Here is a 23,986-nt window from a genome sequence, read left to right as displayed (position 1 = left end):
TCGATTGAAGCTGAACGAAGTTAATCACTGAGCTACGAAAAAGATCGGACAATAATTGTGAGCACGAAAATTGGAAGCGGGTATGAAATTCATGAGGTTTCAGTTCGGCGTTCAGGTATCAGACAGGAAAGTCTCTTTCATTCGGGATTTCTTTTACCTACGGTTACTTGAGAAATACTTTTATCTTCCTTCTCTCCCGGCATGCCTGTGTCATATATAGCTGTACTCATTCTTTGGGCGTTGGTTTTATCCGATTTCAAAAGTTAAGCTTCCACTTACCGCTCCACATGCCCGAGGAGTTCCTCAGCTTTTAAAAAGTTTAATTCTTTTTTTTATTTTTTACCGTTTTTCAATTTTCTTTTGTTCTCACCATAGATCAATACACGTATAATAATGTATACACAATACATTCGACTTTGCGCAGCCGAAAGCTTGACCTTTAAGATTGTTAATTTGTTTTCTCTTTCTTTACTTCCAAATCCCAATTAACTTTCTCCGAAGAACTCGACTCGTAAGGAGTTTACCTAACTTCGAGAAAATTATCTGTCTTAAGTGATATCAAGTTACCTGCCCGAAGAAACAGAAAATCCTACAACTCACGGATTAATTTGTCTCGATTGGCAGTTACAGGGCTGTAACGGTATTTTTATATATATATATATACCTACTTCGTAACACTGGTCTTGTTTGAAAATATTTCTTATTGTTAGATCGTATTATTATGGTCTTCGAATCGGCGAAGGGATTTCGAAAATAAATTTTTTTAGAAGATTCCAAGCACTCGGATTTTTGAAAGACTTTGAATTATGAAGAAAATTCTGACCATCTACCACTTTGTATCACATATCAAGCGTTTTCACGAGAAAATCGAAAAGACCAAATACGATACTTCACATGATCTGTGTAATTTCGATTTGATGATTAGTCCACCAGTGAAACCATATGCGCGTGTTAGTAGGCTAGATGAAATTTGCACTGTAGTGCTATTGTTGACTGTTGGCAATCTCATTTATTATTTGCAAATGGTAAAGCAATCGGAGAGCGAGTTCACGGTCCCTATGGAGCGAGCTATAGACTTGAACGAACAACGATCACCATCCCGTGTAACGGAAACGGAAATTATGTGTATACATGAAACAAGAATATATGTAACTATAATATGTATGAACGCGTGAACCGTAATAGATTCTTTCTATTTCCACCGCCTTCCTTCTTCACTTGTCAATAACAAATTTTCACTGCTGATTGCAATTCCATTTCTAAGAAAACCTGATGATCATGATCGTCTGAAAACCTGGCAAAATCGCGTGCAATTAGATCTATTATATTCTATAAAATTTCGAGTAAAAGAATCTGGAGAATATCCACGTGTCTGGGAATGTGGTTGTTACAGAAACCCGTCGAGGAAAGATGCATCGTGTTTCGCGAAAATAATTTCGTTCTACGCTGGAGCTGTTCGAACAACCCATACGAAGATCTGCGCTTGCGGTATCGTTTTAAACCTTTGTAGTTAATCACTAAACCGCAGATGAAAACCAAGAGCTGGTAAGGGTCGAAACAACAGGTCGGTTCTGTGCTCGCAGAGCAGAGATTGCCTTTGCAAATATACCTGGCTTTGCAAATACCTCTCACTTCACCGGTGAGGTGGACTACCACCTTTGCTCAGTTTCACAGTTGCTGCCTATAATGTGGAACGAATAGAATAAGAGTTTACGGATCACTTGTAGGTAGTAAGAAAAATGGTGCAAAAAATGTGATATATATACATTGTGCATGTGAAGTCAAGTGATTGTTTTATCGTGAGAATAGTTATCTCTCTATATTCGTCGCTGCTGGTAAAAATGTGACTCGAAGAGATGGAGAACAAGTCGAACGGTAGAGATGAGCATTTATCGCATATAATATGGCTGTAAATAAAGTTTAAAAAGGATAAAAAGTGGTCGAAGTTAGTACTTCAAGACACCAATGTGTGTCGCCAAGACCAGCAGTCTGATTTTTATTCTTATGGTTAAGACTTATGTGGCGCTTATGTGGCATAAGTCACAATGGAAAAAAACTTCAATTTGACACCTTTTCAATGTTTCAGAGAGTCTACCGACAAATTCATGTTAAGTCAATGTGAGTAACTGGCAAATAAAATATTTCAAAATACAGAGCACGTTCTCAAAGATGGAAAATGGCTTCCCCAATTGCCCCATGCATGAACTGTACTCGGCACAATAATTGAAAATTTCTTTAGGCACTTTACCACGAGAAACTAACTTCCAGTTTGATTTCTCTAGTGAAAAAATATTTCTCTGAAAATCTTTGTTGAAAACTCTGCTTTAATCTGTTGTTTGTTTCGTATATGATTGATTTTTTCGCTTTAAATTTCACCACCAAATAATTTGGAAATCGGCGGTTTTTGAACTTTCAAATTCGGAACTTTGACCAGTACAATACATTGCTATGTAATTTGAACTCAAACGTAGATATATACATGACATAAGGTTTCGGAAATTTCTATGTATACTGAGTTTGAAATATTATAACATCTGCGACAGAGGATATCATGTTCAAGAATTTGAGCAACTTGTTGAAAAACAATTTTTTCTATGAAAATACATTTGGAAGATGGACTTGATTTTTGAAAATTGAAATTATAGAGTATGAATCATGTTTTAAAGTAAAATTTTTTGTATTATTTATTAATTCGAATATCAAAGGTTAGAAAATTTTGATTCAAGGAATATTCTATAGAAAACTTGGCTGAAACAGATTCCTTTGCTGCACCGGCAAGCAGAGATATTCAGAGAGGCTGCTTCCAGCAGAGAATCATATGCAGCTTCAAAGAATCTGTTGCAAGCGTTTTTCGGAAACCAAGTAATTCCCAAAATTTGCACCAATAGCGGGTATTTTCACCTTTCTCCAGTTTCTTTTACAGTGGCCAATTCTAATCCACCCTTCATTAAGTACACTTCAATTCCAACGTTCGTCCAATCAACTTTTATTCCTAGATCCAACCAACTCAACTTGTAATTTCAAATGCCAATTTCATCTATTGCAAAATCCATTTAGTTTACACATTTACACTCGCTAGTTTAATAAATCGTCGATGCATTCAATTTAACCTTCTCCATCTCATTTATTGCTCCTTCCACCTTGCCTCGAATCAAAGGGCACTGACGAGAATGGACGCTAAGAAACCCAAAACAATACTTTGGATGGTTGCAATTTTATTATTATTTTCAGAATTCTGAAATCTTAAATACTCTTTTTTTCCATCTACCGATTTTCAAAAATTTTCAGACAAACAACAGAGAAATGACGAATTTTTTTCACCAGGATTTCGACCAAATTTAAGGCTGTGCTCATTTTGTCGCAAAAATTTCAATGTACTATGAATTTGAGAAGCATGACTGGCCGTAGATCGATAACTTTTACTAATATAACAACATAGCCGTACATTTTATAGCAGTTAAAATTAAGTCACTAGAAAGTGCGCACGCGCAATGTCATTTTACCGCACTGTTAAGAAATGGGGCATTTTCCGCACACTTCGTAGGCTTTGAAAATCGATTTGTCATAGCAGACGTTGGGAATCTGTACATACCTATTACGTGTAACGTTTAGTACGTACTCCGCCTTGCGAACGACAAATTAATTCCAAAACGCTGCGCTGGAAGCCCCAAGGGCTCGCAGAATGGTATAAAATTTGGCTACGTTCCGATCGATAAAACGAAATCACAGTTACGATCACAGTATTAAAAAAAGCTTTCGTTCCTCTCCTCGCCAGCCTCCTGGCTTGTTTCTATCCGCGTGTATGAAGCGTTTTTAATTTAATTTTATTTCACTTTGATCATTATTATCATAATATGATTTCTTTTGCATAAGCAATTTTTAATCAGAGAGCAGAAAATGTAATTTCCCCAACTTGCAACTTACAACACCGTTTTGACTTCCTTCTCGATACAAACAACTTGCAAAACTTATTACTCCAGAATTCTGTAACTGTCACACTAACTGTGTTGAAAAATGATTACACTAATAGAACAAATATTCCGTCGATCTCTGTACGATCTCCCCCCTCCAAACCGACACGACTTTATTAATTGATCTTATTTTTCTCATTTTAATTTATTTTGCTACTTCTTTGTTCTAGATCAGTGTATAATCAATTAGATTTTCCAATACTGGTTAGATTTGTCAGCGTGAAAAAAGTGGTTTCAATGAAAAAATAACAATGTATTGGTTTTGTAATATAATCGATTTTTCAATATTTGGAACTGTGAAACGTTTTAGTCGATTAGAATGAGCATCCGATGAAAAATCATATTTTGACGACTGAGAAGTGACATAAATTAGTTGTTATACAATTGTTGAGAGTTGAGAAAAAATTGCCAAGTCGAATGAATATGAATATTCCGATCAGGCCTCAAATAGAGTTGAAAAAAGCAGTCCGGATAAAAAGCTTTGCTTTTTGTTGTTCGTTTGTGTTGTAACGCTAACTTTCTGTTAGCCTCAGCTGAGGACTTACCGCTCACACTTTGGCGCAATTCTCTAATTATCTTGTACTCTAATAAACGTTAATAAAAGATATTCGTTGGGCATCAAATACTCCAGCGTTAATTTCCAGACAAAAAGAAAAGATAAGATACGGTAATAATAACTAGATATAACTAGAAATAGTAAAATATTATTCACAATCAATCGCAGAGGACAATTTACGAGAGTAATTTGTACGACAGTAAAAACACGAGGTAAACTAACAAGGAAATTATTAATTATAATTAATGAGAGATTGTGAAAATATTAAAGTGAGAGATTTAGAGAAGGGTTCGGAAGATGAGGAAATACACTAAATAACCCGGATTACAATAAGCAAAACTTAAAATAAGAGAGAAATACGATATTATGAAAAAACATAAAAAATATAACAGTTAATAACAGCACTGCAAAATTAGCAGTAGGCGATAGAAAGGTACGATAGTATTTAGCGGCTTAATCTACGCTCGTTTAAACTTCAAGAACTTGATTTACGATATAAAATCATGCACAAAAGCAAATGAAATATAATATGTAGTACGATACAAAGGCAGTCAAATACAATAAGCGATACAAGCACAGAAAATTAAAAGAAAAGAAAGATGGCGGTAGCAAAAGTCGATAGAGATTACAGAAGCAGTTCTAGCATAAAATTACAAGAAAATTAGAGAAATCAGAAATACAAAAGATATTTATTCGGTAGCTACAAAGTCAGTCAAATGATAATTTTTACGAAATTAATTATCCAACGAAATCATACAGTCATACGACGACTTACAGTAATACAAAGCCGTGGACCATGATTCACAAAGAAACTGGCATCACTCGAGGCAGCCAGAAACGATAATTAATATACGAGAAAATAGAAATTATGAGCAACTTCGTAACAGTACGATAAAAGCAGAAGCCTTACCTTATCTGGTGATGTCAGGCAACCAAGCACTGATTTTAATTTAAAGAAAACTTAACGATAGCACAGAAAAGCAAGAAGGAATAAAGGTAATAGAATTTGTAGCTAAAAGGAAGAAGCTATAAGGGTAGTAAAAACGATAAAGGGTAAAAGATAAACGGTACTGATAGAACAAACGATATAACGATAGTACGATAGCGGTAAGCAAGAAGGAAAAGGAAAATTAGCTGAAGAAAATCTAAGTCAACGAGAGCGGATTATTAGCGAAGCTATCTCTTAGCGGGTTGAGTGTAGAATAACCGATCTCGCCGTTGTCGTCGGGTGATTCTTCTTCCGTTTGATTGGCCATTGGTTCCCCACCATATTTAGGTCTTCCCTCTGTGGCGAATATCGGTTACAACTTGGTCACGCGTTTTTGACGGTTACCGCTAGATGCTGCTCGCGATTTCATGGTTGACACCAACTCGACGACTTACAGCAACTCAATGTTCGTAGACCATGACTCACAATGATTATGGTCTTTACTGATTAAGATTTGATGGTGAAATGACGAAATAGCAGCTGATCTGGTTTTCGATTACGGAGAACACCGAAATCTCATTTTGGCGACATTTGTTACCGACATTACGCGCATGCTGGTAATGTATGCGTGTAATGTCGGTAAAAAATTGCCGGCATGCGTGAAAGGTCGGTAACAAATGTCGCCAAAATGAGATTTTGGTGTTCTTCGTAATCGAAAACCAGATCAGCTGCCATTTCGTCATCTCACCATCAAATCTCATGGAACTGGGCTCAAAATGTGTGTTTCATCACCGCCGAGTGGCATCATACCGGACAGTTCGATCCATTCAGTGCAACTGTCAAAACTTGGCCAATTTCTGTCGGTGGTAACCAAACTGTACATTTTTTTTCAAAATTTTGAAAAAGTAAGAAGACGCTCCACTTTTTGCCAAAATAAGGCATTAATTGCCCAAGTTTCACTCTGATCGCTTGAGCGGTATAGGAGTTTTGCATCCCCGCGTTTTCGAGGTGTACAACGAGTCTTTATAAGCACCTTAATGTCGTCCTTACAACATCCGAGAAAGCTGGCAGTCGAAGTAGTACCAGAGGTTAGTCATTTAGATCTTCGGTAGATGAATTCGTTGGGAGCTGGAAATGGTAGTGGATCGAGGAATGGTGTTGATCCCTCGGTAATCCTGATCGCAGTCGTTCTGGTACCCTGTTAGCTTTACAAAGAAAAGTGTTAGTTACTGGTGGTTATTGCCTAGTTTGTATCGAGTTCTCGTGGAGTACCCCATCAAGGACGCGTTTTACGAGAGTTTCCTGCAGTTTTGTGTCCTTACGAGGGGTGATTCTAAGATGCCACGTTACAGTGTACTTAACAATATGGGTGATGATGGCAAAAATCATAGAAATTAGGTACAGTAGAGATGTATGTCAATTTTTTTTTCATGACCTGTTATTTGAATATGTACATAACATGCATAAAAACATATTTCAAAGTCAGAAAATCGTATTTCTCTATTTCGTTCTTTACTAGGTACTATCTTGCTTACAAAAATTCTGTGCACTGACTCATGTAATTAAAAATTATGAACAAGGTCCTAAAAATATATTCTGATGTCAGAAATTTGTATTTCAAAGTTTCATGAATTATCTTGCAGAATGCAGAGGTTAAGAATTTCGTAAAACTTCAAACGTTCACTGTTACTGAACTGGAAGTAAAAATGAGTTGTAAAGCTCATTAAAACTTTTATTCAATGTGAAAAATTTACATACACACATACATCCGTTTTTCAAAATACTCAAGAATGATTTCGAAGATGAATATTGTGAATAACATACATTACGCGCTTTTTCATGAAGCAAGAAATTGAGGTTAGGGTAGCGTAATATCAGATCTGTTTGCATCTGCGCATGCGTGGAGTACAGAAAAGACTACTTTCATTTCTCAGGACTTAAAAGTGATCTTTTTGGAACTCAGTGCATACAGATTCATAGCAACACACGACTGTCCTAGAAAAGGTTACTTTCTGCACGGAAAATTATTCATTTTTTTTCTTTTGCGTTGAGGAGAAGGCTGGGCATGTACCACAAACTGGGTTGACAAAAGAGTGTAAAATTTCATAGTGGAACGAGGAATGATTTCCTAGCCGCGCAACCGACAGTAATTCGACCCAAACTTGGTACACACGTTCTAATCAATGACTCCAGTGACACACGAGATCGAGTAAATACTGGGCTAAACCGCTCGTTACCGCCAGCAAAGGAGATCACACGCCGCAGATGATCTAATTATTCTAAACGGCGTTGGTGACGCGTGAAAGTAAAAAAATTGGCGCGTCATCGATGGAATATCGATAATTGAGTATCGGTCCCGTCTCGAATTCGCTTTTATATCTATATGTATACTTACTACGCAGGAAATTACTTGGTTATGGTATCTTCGGTATCCTTTACACGGATCGTGTTATGGCCGCCAGTCCCAGTGGATAAATAAGTGGATTCCAAGCTGAATGGCTTGTGTGTAAAACAAAGGATTATCCTTTTGTATAGTTGTGCTGGCTTATAGGGACTCAACAAGTTACTCAATGTGAGAAATATTTCACGACTGGCTAACTCGAGGTCCGTGAAGCTAATAAAGTAGCCTCTGTTGGAATTTAGCTGTGTTCGATAATGACCAGGATTATTGTTAGTTAAAAAAGTTGGTTTGTTGAATTGGATTTACTTATTCGCATGACTGTTGCATGGAATTTCAGCACACTTTAATGAGGCTTTCGTTAAATCAAAATTAACTTTTGTCTAATTGATAATTACTCATCCGAAATTTACGCCGTTCATTATTGTTGACATTCGAATTTCATGTATGAGATTCTAAATCACAGTCTGGGATAGAATTAAAATTTTTCTTTTAAAATCATAAAAAATTTATGCAATATTTATGCCGTGTGTAATGCACGTGATATTGGTGAGTACAACAGAGAAGCATACAAAGTAAATATAAAAGATTCTTTAGCTTCTATCCCTGCAATATCCTGCCCACGTCAAAAGAATGCTTTTATTATTCCTTGGTAATCTTTCAACAAGCTAAAGCATGGAATTCATACTGATATAAATGCAGGCGATAAACAAATTTTATCAATGCAAAATATCGATGTTGCACCGGAAACAAAATTGCTACCGTATTCACTACAATCTCTGTAAAAATGGAGGATTGGTGCAGTTTGCTGTTAAAGTTAGGTAGATCCGATAGTATATTTATTAGGAATTACTTGATCGACAGTACAATTTTCATGAAAAGAAATTGAGGTTGAAAAAAATTTAGCCGTTTCTGTAAAACGAATCTGCTAGTTTTAAATTAATTTATACAACGGTAATTTTATTTTTATGTTGGCTACTTTAGTACCATATGTATCCATTAATTGATCAATTTGTAGCCATATCAATTGTAATATATATGTTGTATACAATGGATGATGTGACCATAAATAGTACAAAACTGTTCGATCAGCTTAAAAAATTGTAAACATTAGTTTGTAACAATTGCGGAGTTCTAAAAAGAAGTCGCAGTTGAATATCCGTGAAATGTCAAGAGGTGGGAACCTTCTCCGATTATATATCATGTTTTATTCACTCCAGCATGATTTATAAGACGACTATAATAATATAATATATGTATAAAAATATGATAAATGCATAACGTCAAATCCGTCAATATTCTACTATTTTGGTTGGACAGTCCACAAGTAACTTTCGATGGATTGAGAGGTTTTACGTGTCTACCGCATCAGTTTTATTTATAGATTCAAATTCTGTTCGGTCGAGTTGAATCTAGCCATTCCGACACTGCAATGGACACTCGAAAGCTTAACGAAATTAACCCTAGCCAGAGAGCCAGAGGTGTTTAGATTAAGAATTTCAAAATTTTTTAGAAGCAAGAAAAAAAGGAAAACGAAAATATAGACGTGTCGTAATCTAGGGAAGGATGAAATCAAGAATCTGATTGACCAGGTACAATAGAAAAAATTTAGAAACACAATTTGAGCAATGAAAAATATGTTCTTATTGAAATTCAAGAAATTTTTTTTCCGAGAAAAAAACCGATTCCCACTCTATAATTCACAACTTTTTTAATTTTCAATATTTTTCTGAAAAATTTTGATACTGCACTTGTTAGTTATAGTAATTTCATTAAAAAAATAGTTCGGCATAGTGTAATTGAAAAAGGATATTTATTTTTAAGGTTGAACTTGATGATTCAGGACTTCAGTGGTAAAATAATTCAATAAAATCCATAGATTTTATTTATGAGATGAGAACCTTTATCACCAATGAAAAAAAGGTTTTTAGAAAATTAGGTTAAGCACACGACATAATTTACATTATTTTAAATATACTTGGGCAACAAAAGGGGAAAAAATGATGCTCCGATTTGCCTTTGAGTTTGCTTAATGACTTTTTTTTTAGAGGGGGGGATGTGGCTTGTGTACTACTGTGAACTAGAAGGGTCAACTGCCCAACAAACGAAAGCACAAATCCAATTTCATAACATTTGTGAACCGTAATATTAAGTTTAAAGTTGAGTGTGTCACTTGGACTCGCAGTACCTACTCATAACGAGTCAATTCAAGCTCATAAAATATTTGTGAGAAGCACCCAGTTTTTGTAAAGTTCTTCAATAAAAGTACCTTGCTTTGATGGTTTAAATTTCAAGGAGAGAAGAGTTCAATGAACATTTTTTGGAGAATTTCTCGTGGTTTCTACTGACGTCAAAATTTTATTGTTACTTCAATGTAGATATCATCGGACTCTCAACTCCAAAAACTACCCTTTTCATTTCAATGTTACAATCAATCCGCTAAACCTTAAACTTTCAGGCCACGTTTCAAAATTCGAAAAAAATATCACTCAATTTTACGCAAAGCTACAAACATTTTGAAACCTTACAGGAAGTGGTGTATTCACTGGCTGTTTTTTATTTAGATAAGCTTAATTTTTTAACGGTTCAGCTTGTATTCAAGAATACCACCATATACTAATGCAACCCAATGTCCACTGGTACCAGCAATTAGTACTGGATGAAACCGCCTGTAATTCCTCGAGTATAAATTATTTTTCTTATTTCTATATGTTCAGACGATGTAATTCAAAGAAATACCGATTTATTTTCGTCGATCCACGTTGGTAGTAAGTACGTGGGTAAAAAATCCACGGCAGTATCTCACCTCGTATATACGTTGGGTAAAAGTTTGAGGGTATGATAAATTTTCGGCATCCAGAGAGATTTCGGAGACCACATATCAGTCGGAGTCTGTAGCTGGAATGTGAATTTGATAAATCTCTACATCGTGGGTAGCTCTTCAACGATTCGTTTCAAACAAATTGAAACTTGAAGTAGAGAATGATATCGATTGAGGAAGGCTATAAGTCTGTCTCGCCCCCTTCTTCGTCCGCAGAGACCTCCCTGACCTCAGAAATTTATTGAAAGCAAACTGCGAGCTCTCATGAAAACCGAGGCCGTGTTCCACATCACATGTGCGAGCCAACTGGGTAGTTTATAACAAGCTCATATACTTACCTGACTGCCTCCCTTCGCATATGTATGCATACCCACTTCAAACTTCCCGGCAGTCCGATCAACAGCCTCTGTATCATACGCTGCCCTTCTGCGATAGCTCATAGCATCTGAATTCCTTCAAGAAAACTGCTCCATTACTGTCTACACCATGCCAATTGCATTACGAGGGAAACTAAGTATTTCCCTTGGGTTTCACGAAACTTATCATAGAAATATTGGGGTTCATTCGAAATTCGCAGGGGTTTGACGTTTCTGTTATTGTTTCGAAATTTTTAAATCGTAATAAAGAAAAAAAGAAATTTTACACATCAAATTACGGTTGATAAAAACTAATTATCCACAATTTGTTCCATGAACTTAATTTTGCTCATTTGTATTATTTGATTGCAATTATGTTTATAGCAAATTTTTCACGAACAGTGATAAGCTGTTGCTAAAACTTCCGATATCATTAAAGATGCCAAACTTGTTAAGCAGCTAAACTATTTGCAAAATTTACAAATCATTACAAACTCTGAAGAAGCCATAAGGTCTGGTTAAGTGAGACGATGGTTGTCAAACCACGTCCATGTGATCGGTTAGTTATGCCCATGAGGTATAAGTAAACGCAGTTTAGTTTTGACATGGTGAACTTTTGAAGGCTTCTGAGAACGTTAACCCTTCAATATGACCTTTATGGTTCAAACGACTATGCACGTGATGCGTATCCTGCTGTAACATCGTGTATGACGACAGCATATCACTTCTGAATTTAGAATTCGATATGGGGAAAAACGATTGGTCTATGGTGTCCATGATTTTATAACTTCTGCAAGACGTCATGTTCCAGGATCGGAAAACATAAACAATATTGTTTTGCTAGAATTGAGGTACGGTCAAGTGATGACACGCTGTTCAGTGTGATCTAAATCTTTCCTCTTGCTGATTTGTCGCGCAGTGAGACAGTGAATTTAGTAAAGTAAGAATAAAGTTAAGGAAGGAGTTTTGTGAGTTTAGAAATTCTGAAATCTCTTGATCAGAAATTCAAAGTCTTATTTGATGATGTTTTGTTGATGCTTGCGCGCCGTTTTGGAATGCTTTTAAAGTTACTCGAAAGGTTTTTCAGCTACTAGCAATGCTTATGTGTGACAATTTGAAAATTTCCAAGTCACACTTGGCTAATAATCGTTTTTTACTTGATATTAATGACCGATTGAATTCGCCACTGCTGCCAAATGTTCAGGTTGCCAATCGATCGATGTTTCAATTTTCTATAGATCATAAACGTAGCCTCTTTCTACTTGTGACATTTAAATGAATATTGATATGGTCTCAAGTGCAGAGTAAAGTTCTAATATCACGTGCCTGTATGTTAAACCTTCGACAAGACCATCCAACTTTGAAGGAATACGGTACGATGTGTGCTATGAATAATACACGTACGCATACGCGTACCTTGGAGACGAGCTGGTCTTATTTCAAAGTGGGTGACGACCTGCCTCCCCCAACTTGAATAACTCTTGGAAAGTTCGGAGCAACTCTTGGAAAGAAGTATAATAATTCCTTCTGAATTAAAAGTATACAGTAATGTACATTATTCTTTTCACTGTGTACCGTAACTTCGAAAAGTTTCTTTTCTTTGAATACAGCGTGTATAACGCGTGCAGGATCTACACGCAGCAGCCATACCAGTTTCTTCACGAGTTTACTTTACTGAAAAATGTATGATTTCTTATTTCCTTCTTTCTCTCAACTCGTAGCTTTTATTGCAAAAGAGAAAAAAGTGTATATCATGAGATTAATGCTCCAGGCTCAGGTCCAATATGAATATTCGAATTTTGCCGCAGCCGATCTCTCATGCGGACCTGCACAATCGCGATCACATTAAGAGTTCCTGCCGCCGCCATCCTCTCGACCCGAGAACCAATTTCAACCTTACTACTCGGTCTCCGGATTTCTTTATTCGATCGCAACTCCACGCTATGTGCCCTTGATGCAGCTGCAGGTATTATCGGATCCGTTGGCAAACGACGTTCATTTCGAGATAAGACCTGCATCCTCGACTCAGTATCTATAGCTACCGGTTACTCGTCGGTGTGCTCTTGACATCCTGACAAGATTCAAATATAGAAATCTGTGAGTCCACAGAATGTCGGTCAGCAGTTACTTCATTAAAGATAATTCAATTCTTCTTGTGATCCGGGATCAGACGTTGAATCCAACTTCGAAGCCCGTAAAACCACGTATTTAAAGTCTACGTAGAAATCAACCCACCCTGGGACTGTACTTTTTCATCCCTTACACTTTACAGTATATAATCTTCCTTACACATACTCGGTAAGGAAATCTCATTTCCTTCCATCAATTTATATCAAGTTTCTCAGTTTCTCTGTTTTTGTGTTTCTGGTTTGAAAAATTTCGTATGATTATCGATCAGCCCAAGAATATTGGGTAGATATCGAATATCTACGTACCTAAATATAACCTAGCAGTAAATGATAAATTAATTCGTAGTAATTATTCCCAACAGCGTGAGTCCATGCAGTATATGTAGGACGGATTAAATTCAACGTATGTACCGAGGTATTATATCCATCGTCCGCTAATTTGTTCAATCGATCCCCTAAATTCGAGCCAACCCGAGGTTAATTCGAGCGAATATTCATCAAATCAACAAACGCGTTAAGCGAGTGTCTCGTTAAATCTCCGTATTTATTCATTCGATCATTATTTTACCGAGAGTTAAGTTGGTCTAATTTTGCAGCACGCTACGTGCCGTTTCGATGTGATTTAATTTCCACCCTCCTTTTCGCACTCGCCGTTTTTTCGTACCTACATTTATCTCTCGCAAAATAATCAAGCAAATTAAAATTCGCCAACTAGAATGACGCTCCGGCATTGACGAGCGTCGGAAACGCTATGAATCGTCAAACAAGCATGGCGCAAAATTTGCGCACTCGAGGCACGTATCTAAAACATTCTAGAGGTTAACTGCATAAGTTTTTGGCAAAATTGCTCTGGGAAATCAGACAGTCACTTCTGCGCTAGTACCGTTCAGGATCTCCATTCCTGAGTGCTACCGGAACCTGGAGTAAATCCTGGTTCACCGAGGCCTTCTTTTCCTACTTCTTTTATAAGTTGGGTAACGCATATTTCCAAACGAAAACAGGCATCAAGTCTCTGGAGCCAACCATGCAAGTGTACGTATTAAACAGAACTTTTTTCACCTGGAGTAAAGATTGAAAGGGGAAAACAAACTGGAGGGAAATCAAGACCGCAGGGAACTATCAATATCTAGCAGAGATATCCATGCCCATGGTGGGTAGGAATTGGTACATTTCCCACACTGTACTTTTCGAACGGTTTGCTTCGCTGGCGATCGGAATATGCATGTATTCAAATGGCGTTTGCCCGTTTTCCTCCTCATTACCATTAATCGCTCCAAGCTGCACCATCACTATAACTGTTCAACTGCTAGCCGCCCCACATCTTTTTGCAAAAACCGAACGTTGGTACGCCCACAAGCTTCGACTAATTTCCGCACTGCGAGGCGGTTGCCGATGGAAAGTTTAATTTGCTCCAAGTTTATACGATCATAATTACAGTTAATTTTCAGGTAGATTTCGTCCGCTGTGTAACAATTGTACAACTGAAAACTGCTGGATACCTTTTGAAAAAATATGTGAGCTTAACGCAGGAAATAGAGATCGAAATTTTTATTTGTTGTAACGGACTTTTGTCAATTTGGGTTTGACTGAAGCAGTAATTTGTATAAAAAACTATGAAAAACTATTTTTGCAGCGCATGTTTGGAAAGTTAGATTTTTCCTCATTTCTGAACAGTGCGGTAAATTCTCAATTTTCTACACTACGGTTTTTTTAACGCATGCACGCTTTCCGATGACTTGATTTTACATGCGGACTTCAGGCATCACCAGTGACGTCATGGATCTAAATTATTATATTACATTCGTTTGCTTTTCACATCGAACTGTCTGTTAAACATACTGATAAACAATATCTGCCTAGTATGTTTACAGCGCTCGCCTTGGCTCATGCTACAAACTTGACACTAGTCGGAAATCGCTTACTTTCCGCACTTGTTACACAATATTCTATATTTATCGTCAATAGAATAATAATATATTCAGGGTGTAGGATATTCACGAACGTTTCTGGTTCAACAACACAATCAAGAATATCATATCAGTCTATAAAACCTTAATATTTTCTATAATAAGGTCCATTCTTCGAATTGTCAGATCTTTTTACCTCACCCTCACCGGCTTGAGTCTATTTTTTTGATAAACATTATTTATCACTCCGTGTAATTCCTATCTTATCAAATCGGTTTCGGTGCTTTGTTATGTTACAATCATAGTATCGATGCTTTGAATAATCGAAATGCAATTTAGTTAGTTTAGAGAATTTTCCCAAATTGAAATATGTTGTCTTTGAACGGAAAAGTGACCGGTATTTTTCCGTTTTCGAAAAAAAAACTGCTCCAAAGTTACGGCCAATTGAACGTTTAATCACGCTCTACCAAAGTTTTTGAAATAACGAACACTTTTTTCTTAAAAACGCCATATCTTTGGAACGAATCGTCGCAACTCTTCGATCTTGATCTTATTTTGTAGAGTCTTTTGCATTTTTCTTTTAACATAAAGGGAAATCTCAAGATTTTGAAAACTTAACGTAATGACGTAATGGCGTCAATTTTTTGGAAATGAGGAAAACCTAATTTTCTCGAACAGTGATTTTTTTCTGGAAAATTTTACACACCATGTGGGGTGATATAATGGATATATCCTATAAGTTTCATCGATGCTAAAACACTACATCATATTGAAAAAAGCATGTTTTTTTAGACAAACACTCACCTAAGTGAGAGTCCGATTCACACTAAACAGTGTTGTCACACATAAAAGTGTATCCCAATATCTTCGAGCGAGGTTTACTTATGTATAATAAATAACATACGGGCGTGACTGACAAGGAAAGTATCCCAGGTCGATCTTTCAGATTTGATTTCTTTTGTAATACGTCATAGTAGACTAAAAACTAAGCGACACGTAGGTATTTTCTTTTTTTCCTGACAAACACTTTAAGGAGGCGAAATAACCTTCCAAAGTAAGCCATATCGTGGAATGATGTGGCAGTTTCACCCACAAAAACATAACAGTTTTTAATCTAGCCAATTGTAAAAGTTTTCTCATAATAATGAGAAATAGAAAATGTAATTTTCTCAATTAAAAATAAAAAAAACTACTCTATCAGATTTGTTTACAGAATCTTTTAAAGTCTTGAAGAATTGAATAATCCTGAGGAAATCCCGTGCTTTAAGTCATATTGAATAATACTATATAAAATAGCAATATTTCAAACTTTATAATTTCAACTCGGTTAAACTTGAATAAACCTAATTATTGTGTTAATTAACATCGTGAGTAAAGATCTGATTAATAACATTCAACGCGAATTGACCATCCTGCAAATCTACCCAATTATCTCCATAATCATTTCAGTATATCCACCGGCGCCCCTATTTGGCATTGATGGATCTTGGATGTGACTGCATGGATTGTTGAGTTACTATCTAAATCCTAGTTACCTAATTCACCGGCGCCCTATTTGGCCTTGGTGAATTATCCTTCTTCCTCTTGAAAAGCCATGACAAGAAGCAAGATCTCTGAAAATCTGAGAAAAGGAAGCAGAGCAGATAGAAGAAAAGAAGTTACGAAAATTTCCTAAACTCAAAACCAATTCTTCACTGTTTCCACATGTCAAACATCAAAATTGTTTCTTCTTTTTACACAACAATTGCTATCGTCAAATTTTTGTGCACAAGAGGGGTATTGAAAATTGGAAGAATGGCAGGATTTGGATTATCCGAAAAATCAACGTCATGGTTTTGACGAAATGAAGAGCCATCAAAATTTCAAAAAACAGGAGATGTAGTTCGTGATGTATACTATTTATACAAAAATTAGCATCGAGTTTTTGGGCGTAAGGTACAATAGTATTTCAGGAATTCGCAGAATGACCCTATCGCAGGCGTTGACTTTATTTCATTAGCTGTACCGAAGCATGAAATTATGTTATGGAATTAATCCTCATAATATGCTTCTCAATTGTTATTAAACACTGAACTTTTAGTTTTCTTAAAAATTTCAAAAATATTAATAAAGTGTGTAATATCCTTGGTATTATTTTGTATTTGAAATTAGTTTACACTTCGATTTATCGTTATATTTGAAATCGAATTAAAAATACCGAAATCAAATTATCCTTACCGAAATTGTTTACAGACTAAAAATAGTCTCAGTTTATTTCTTCTTATTTCTTACAAATAATTCGGGATTAAAATTTTTCTCATTCACTCTACGATAATAAAATTTCTCATTTTCCTTTCTAACCACTCAAGCCTGCAAAACACGCTTTGAAATAAATGCCGATATCAGATAACCATTGCAAACAAAAAATAAATGGAACGATAAAGTATGAATTGAATTTCGATGAGGTTTTTATTCTTTCCATCTCTATTATCACTCCTCTCACACGTAGCTACATAGACTATCCCATCGCTCGATGGCTTACTGTGCGCTACATTCAGAGAATAACCACCCTATACACTCGATGCAGCATAGCTAATCGTAGAATGCGGCATGAGATACGATGCTCGGAATGCGCGGGTACTCAGTCGACCCTCGGAAATCCGTTTACGCGCAAGAACCCGTGAGATTGCAATGTTACTGTCCACCAAAATGGGCTGGATTGCTTTTTAACAAGTCGTATACTGTCAGGTGGTGAGCTGATATCGCACTTTTGGGGATGATCTTGATCCAAGGGATGACGAACCTCCCTATAACTTCTTCACCGATGTCCCATTCGACCTGCGTCGATGCCCATGGGCATAGTTACCGCTGGTACGTTAGTATTACCAGCAGTACCATGGCTGTAGTGACATAATTGGAGAACCCAGTTTACTCGGACGTGACACGTTTTTGGGTACAGAAAATTCTAACGACAAACAAGCGTGATGATTAACGTAGATCTAGAATTTGTGATCTTTTTTTGACATTTTTGAACACTTTTATGAAATTCTGTATTATAATTAGTGAGACTTAGGAACTTTTTGATCAGGTATACTGAATTCATTACTGAACTACGAATTTGAGCAAGTTTGTGGAAAGAAGTTTTTTATACTAGATAGTCTTAATTACTTGTGAGTTTGCGTTTATGTAGTATTAAGGTGACCGAAACTATTACACTTCTAAGCACCCTTTTATAACGCATTTCGGATTTCAGTGGATGAAAAACAAACAGGGAAGTATTACTTACAAAATAACGTCGGATAACGTCAGGGAAAAAAAAATGAGAAATATGAAAATTGTACATTTTTAGGACTAACTCTTGAATAATATAACAAGATTTTCAATTGTAACTATTAAATAAGTTATCTGATTGTGGACGGTTTGAGACTGACTGTAATTCCTTTCGAATTGGTGTTTCATCGGAGCAAAAATTAATACCATATGTTACGTATTACGTGATTATTTACATTTTACAGAGTGATAACGAGAGATCACTTGACAGATGAATTTTGTTTTGATTAAATGACTTTTCATGATTTCTAAGATTTCATATGACTCCTTAAGATCACAAAGAGATTCTTGTCAATTAAATAATCCTTATGACTACTAATGATTACCTTGATGATTAATATTGCAAAATTTTATTTTAATATTACCGATTTCAGTAAGAATTCGCAGATCGCACAGTTATTTTGAAGATTGCGAAATGATTTCGAATGATATTGGCACCTCGATAGCTTCGGTGAAACACCACTTGTCTTTTTCTCTTGAAAATACATCGACGTAACAAGAGTCAATTAACACCGTCGAATCTTGTATTGTCCCGCACGACACTTTAATGAACTGAATTGAGGATTAATTATCGAGTCGAATTTTGGGCAACCTAATTATATATATATTTACAAGTTGAATATCAAAGATTTGGTTACAAGATTATAGTAATATTATTCGTAGTAGTGATATTGATATTGTCTATTAGATTATTTATTGAATTAGTCCAAGTTCAAAACAATTGTTTAGTTGATAGACTGACAAGTAATTGACTTTATAGTTAGTTAGGATTAGATATTTGGTTGATGCTTGAAATTGTTAGATAGTTGATATTCGTCGAGGACTTGACGTGTCCTATTGTTTTGAAGTTTTGAGGGGTACTAACTTTTTGGTGATGGTAGAAGAAGAAACTTGGATCGCGTGGTTTTTTCAAAAGTGCTATCGGGAAGCAGAGATAGTTGACGTTCAAAAATATAATTCTTCCGTCAATTAAGATCGATGCAAGGATATTATGGAATTCTCTCTGAGTACGATTTTCCAATGCACTTCCAACAGTTCAAGAGCGTTTTGTAATTTTTCAATGAACATTTTTACCCTGGTGATAAAAATAAACGACGCACAGTTGGCAGAGCGAAGACATGATCGTAAAGCGTCTGATTCAAATCGATTATGAATAGAAATTTTCCCTGACCTCTGTACGGGAGAATGAAAGATTTGAAATTTTTTTTGTACATTTGTTTGGTAAACTTACCTGATTTTGTGCCGGTCACAATTACGTTCTTGAATTTATAACGATATCACGTGAAATAAAGAACAAGTAATTCAAATTTGCGAATATTGAGCTGAACGTTTCAAAACGCTTCATAAATATGACGTAAGCGCTTCACCCCAGGTAACGCAGTCATCAATATCACTTTTCCGGTAGAATAAACGTAATAATTCTTTCCCTATGACAAGGCGCCGAAGCGAGTGTCAGTTTAGATTCCTCGTATCGAGTTTAGATTCATTTCAATTTCGCGTGTTTTAAATTTAACAAACGTGAATTAAGCTCGTTAAATAGTATAACTGAAAGTTAAGAGTCTAATGTTGCTTGATTTTTGGAGGTTCAATGAATCTTCGAATCTGGAAATCCTCGCATCACAATCAATAATTTTTTCACGACCAATAAATTATTGATTCACGTGGCAGAAATCACGAGAAACTATCTCATCGACGGAGCCGCTAAGCCAAATCTTATTTCTAGAGTTATACCGAGCCGAGTTACATTATTGAACGAATATTATGTAGACTCTGCCACTAATTATTCAATCATCATTTTGATTACGTTTAAAATTAGTCATATTTTATAATATATTTACTGTAGAGATTTCGTACTGTGATGCAATTTAGAATCATTGATTTCGAGTTAATTGTTTAATGTAAAATCAAAAGAATCAGCAAGCATACTCTAATAATCAATAATAACGTTTATCACGAGACATATTTTGAGAGAAGGGTGAATATGAGTGCAATGGATCCACTTTTTTACGAATTTCTCCGTTCACCTTTTCTGAGATTGTTTGAAGAGACACATATTTTTCAGACTTCGGAAACTTGTTGTCTCAGAATCGTTTTACGGGACTCTTTTTCCACTAATTGGACCCCCAGGAACGCAGAAAACGCACAAAAAAAAGGCTAGGAACAACAGCAGAGAAATTGCGAAGAAAATCTTCAGTTTTTTGGCTGAAAGTCTTTCGATCCGTTGCTCGCAGTTTGTTCAGACTGCACCGAAAGGATTTCGCTCGCAAAATTAAGTAAAGTAGGTTAAAATTAAAATATCGAACTAAAATTTGACATGAATTTTTACTTCTTTATTTGAAATCGATTAAACACTATTTTCAAAAGAAAAAAACAACATACCCTAAACAAGGACCACCACCCTAGTGCACATATCATCGCATAAAAATTATATCCAAAATCGAAGTCGCAGCTAGTTGCAACTAATTTTTTAATATGTTTGGGAGAAATGTCTAAGCAATAATTTCCACTTTGTTTAAGAGCGGGGGTTGATAAGGGTTTTCACTTATTCCTTTTTCTAATACGACTTTTCAGAACATAATTAAGAAAAATACCACAATTTTTATTACTGACTTACTATTTCATGCATTGATAAAAATAATTTCAAGCAACACATTTAAATTATACGTACTTTTTGGAAAAGAATCCATTTTGTAGAATCAAAATCCGTTGACTTTTTGCGTTTCTACGCGTATCTGAACTTTGTCTTATTTTCGACGAGCGACGAGTAATCCATCCGGCAGCCACAACGCTCACGAACGGAATGCGTTCTCAGGACAGGTAGAGACGCTCTCCGTTTCTTAACGGTCATAATTCATACCAGGGGTACCACTACAACTGTTCCAACTATTGAAAGTCTCTGAAAAAATACTTTTTTTTCACTTTTGGCCAACTTTTCGGGATTTGAAACCATTTTGTATCGCTGAAAAGTTGCAGTAAGCATTTATAATATTGTATGTACTGAAGTATGGCAGATTTTCACTTGTAACAGTAATTTTCGTGAATTTCTTGCGCTGAATCGTGTCTCTTGTATATTTTTATAATCTTTTAACTAGTAGGAACATGATCCTGTAGTTTTTGTAATATTGACTTCTGATTAATTATACTGATGATAACATGCGTTTCATACAAAATATCGTTATCAATATTTTCAGGATTGTACTTGCCAGATGGAGGAGCAAAGAGTGAAAGGATAAAACGGTTTTGTCTGAGGATGTGCAATTAATCGATCAATTTTAGACTTCAATCAATTGATCAATCGGAAAACTACCAATAAAATTAAGGCTCGGTTACTAAAAAATATTATCATTAATTGCAAAGCAAAAAAGAAAGTTAGATAACATTCAAAATGGCTTATTGATCGATTGATCAAAACATAAAAAATAAGGGCCAGTCCCTTCGAATTTGAAAATTTTCAAATGCGCATATTTCCGAATTGTTTAGTGGCGAATGTTGAAATAGAGAAATCAAACTTTTGCGAAACAACAAAGTTTGAAATGACCGGAAACTCGATGGCTCAAGGTTCCGAATCAAGGATTCCGAAAATTCAAGTTACGTTAAAGCAAAGTTCGGAAAAGTAAAGTTCCGATAGAGCAAAATTACGAAAAATAAAGTTTCGTTCCTTCACTTCAAGTTCCACCACCAAACAATTCGGAATTTCGCACTTCCGGATCTTTTCAAATTTGAAATTTCAACCCCACTCCCGCAAAATCCTGTTTAACTCAGTAATCGTTGAAACGAATAATCGAACTAATCAATTAATTGAAAGAAACGATTACTCACACAGCCCTGAACCTCGACCACACCACAGGCATCAAACTCGGTATACCCCAGCGCTGAATACCAACAAAGAAACGTTGCCGAACCGCCTCTGAACAACCCTTGACAGCGGACCAGAGAAGAATCACTGGTCGAGGAGCGGACAATCGATAGAGAGAGTAAGTCGTATAAGCGGATTCAGAATTTGCCGAATTTCCAATATACTGTGGATCTCTCCCGAGTGATCTATAGGCAAACTAAGATACATCTGTTCAGAAATTTTTAGGGTGATATTTCAGAACGATTTCTTGTAATCAGGATTATCATAATACGATTAGCTGAAAAACGTTTCTATAATGTTTCTTAATTGTATTTTCTTTCTAATTGTTACACTTTCGTATATTCTCAGAAGTTTCACAGAACATAACAGTGAAAATATGAGTAAAATCAAAACGGGAATAGAGACCGTGAAAAAATTATCAATAATGTCTGTTCAGTTCGGTGGAATGTGATAAATTTTCGCTATAGAATAATGTTCACGAACACAAATCCGCAAAAACTTCTTTACGAGGTTCTTGAAATAATCTGAACTTCTTTGGAGCTTTTTTCCTGAGACTATTTCGTCAGATCTTCGCCCTTGCTGTCGATGATGAAATTCAATATCTCACCTCGAAATCGATGAAGTATTATTCATTTTCAGCTTCAGCCTGATTCGAGACCAAGTCATAGAAGTGAATATTCTCGTTTTGTGTGAAAATCTTTAATTTTCTATAATAAAAATGAATAATTACATGACTTGGTTATAAAAATCATATCATCACACAAAAATTCAGTCTGCAGTTTATATAATTTACTTTGAATGATTATCGGATAATTATAAAGACTATTTATTACAGTTGGAGTCGCGTTATGCGTGATTAGGGATTCTGGTTGAAAGACGTATTAAACTGACAATGAATCTTAGACCTAAATCAATTATTCTCTATGTCTGATGTATTTTAAATACTGGTTTTTACACTTGTCATGAATGTATATAATTATCATTTTCTGATCATTTTTCCGTTTTTTTTCTTTTCCTACTATTGTCGCGTTTATTTGCAAATTGCCGTACGTGGAATATATCTTGTCTAGCTAAACAAAAATTCACTTGAAACTTGAACAAAAAGAATATAATTTGTGCCGGATTTTTGAATAATTTATTCCCATTCTAAGAATCATCGAATTTGAAATGGACTAAAATGCATTTATAATTAAATCAGACATAATATGCTGAATTCATGACGTTCTGCTTCAAGCATAAAAATGTCCCCACAAACCTAGTTACGGGGACCTTTTGGCACTAATTGAGATCTCAAAAACTTAAAAACACCATGCAAACAAAAATCAAAGCTTGGAGTCTTAATCAGTGTCACTAATTTCGGGATTCATAGGATCGTAAGCTCTTGATTTTAGACTAGGCATCGCGGTGTTTTAAAAAAAAAAGTTTTTTACTCGGTAATTTGTGTCCAAAAACTGTCTACCCTAAAATTGACGTCAATTTAATTTTACCAGGAGCAACTTTTACTATTAATAATAACGTATAAAAACCAGGGAAAATCGCAATGATTTTAAAAATTATTTGGCCGGATATTGATTATACAAAATTATATCAGGCTCTGAAATTGCAATTTTTGTTCGTTTGAGAATACTCATGTATGTTCGTTGTATCACGAAAGACATAAAAGTAAATAATACAACTTGGGAACCAACGCAGTTGTCTTTTTGATCAGTTGATCCACACGTTTTTGCATATTTTCCAATTTTCAGGAAGAAAGCA

The 23,986-nt window shown here is 35.7% G+C and overlaps 1 long non-coding RNA gene across 1 annotated transcript; it reads left to right on the top strand.

Annotated features, from left to right (window-relative positions):
• The first annotated feature begins 1,696 nt into the window (after positions 1-1,696).
• On the top strand, positions 1,697-5,450 carry LOC124405649. The gene is made up of 3 exons (XR_006929130.1): positions 1,697-1,708; positions 3,476-3,478; positions 5,384-5,450. It is a non-coding gene; the product is annotated as an uncharacterized LOC124405649 (long non-coding RNA).
• Positions 5,451-23,986: the final 18,536 nt, after the last annotated feature.

This window comes from Diprion similis, chromosome 4 (assembly GCF_021155765.1).
Source record: "Diprion similis isolate iyDipSimi1 chromosome 4, iyDipSimi1.1, whole genome shotgun sequence".
Lineage (NCBI taxonomy): Eukaryota > Metazoa > Arthropoda > Insecta > Hymenoptera > Diprionidae > Diprion > Diprion similis.
This window is presented reverse-complemented; position numbering and strand designations above follow the sequence as displayed.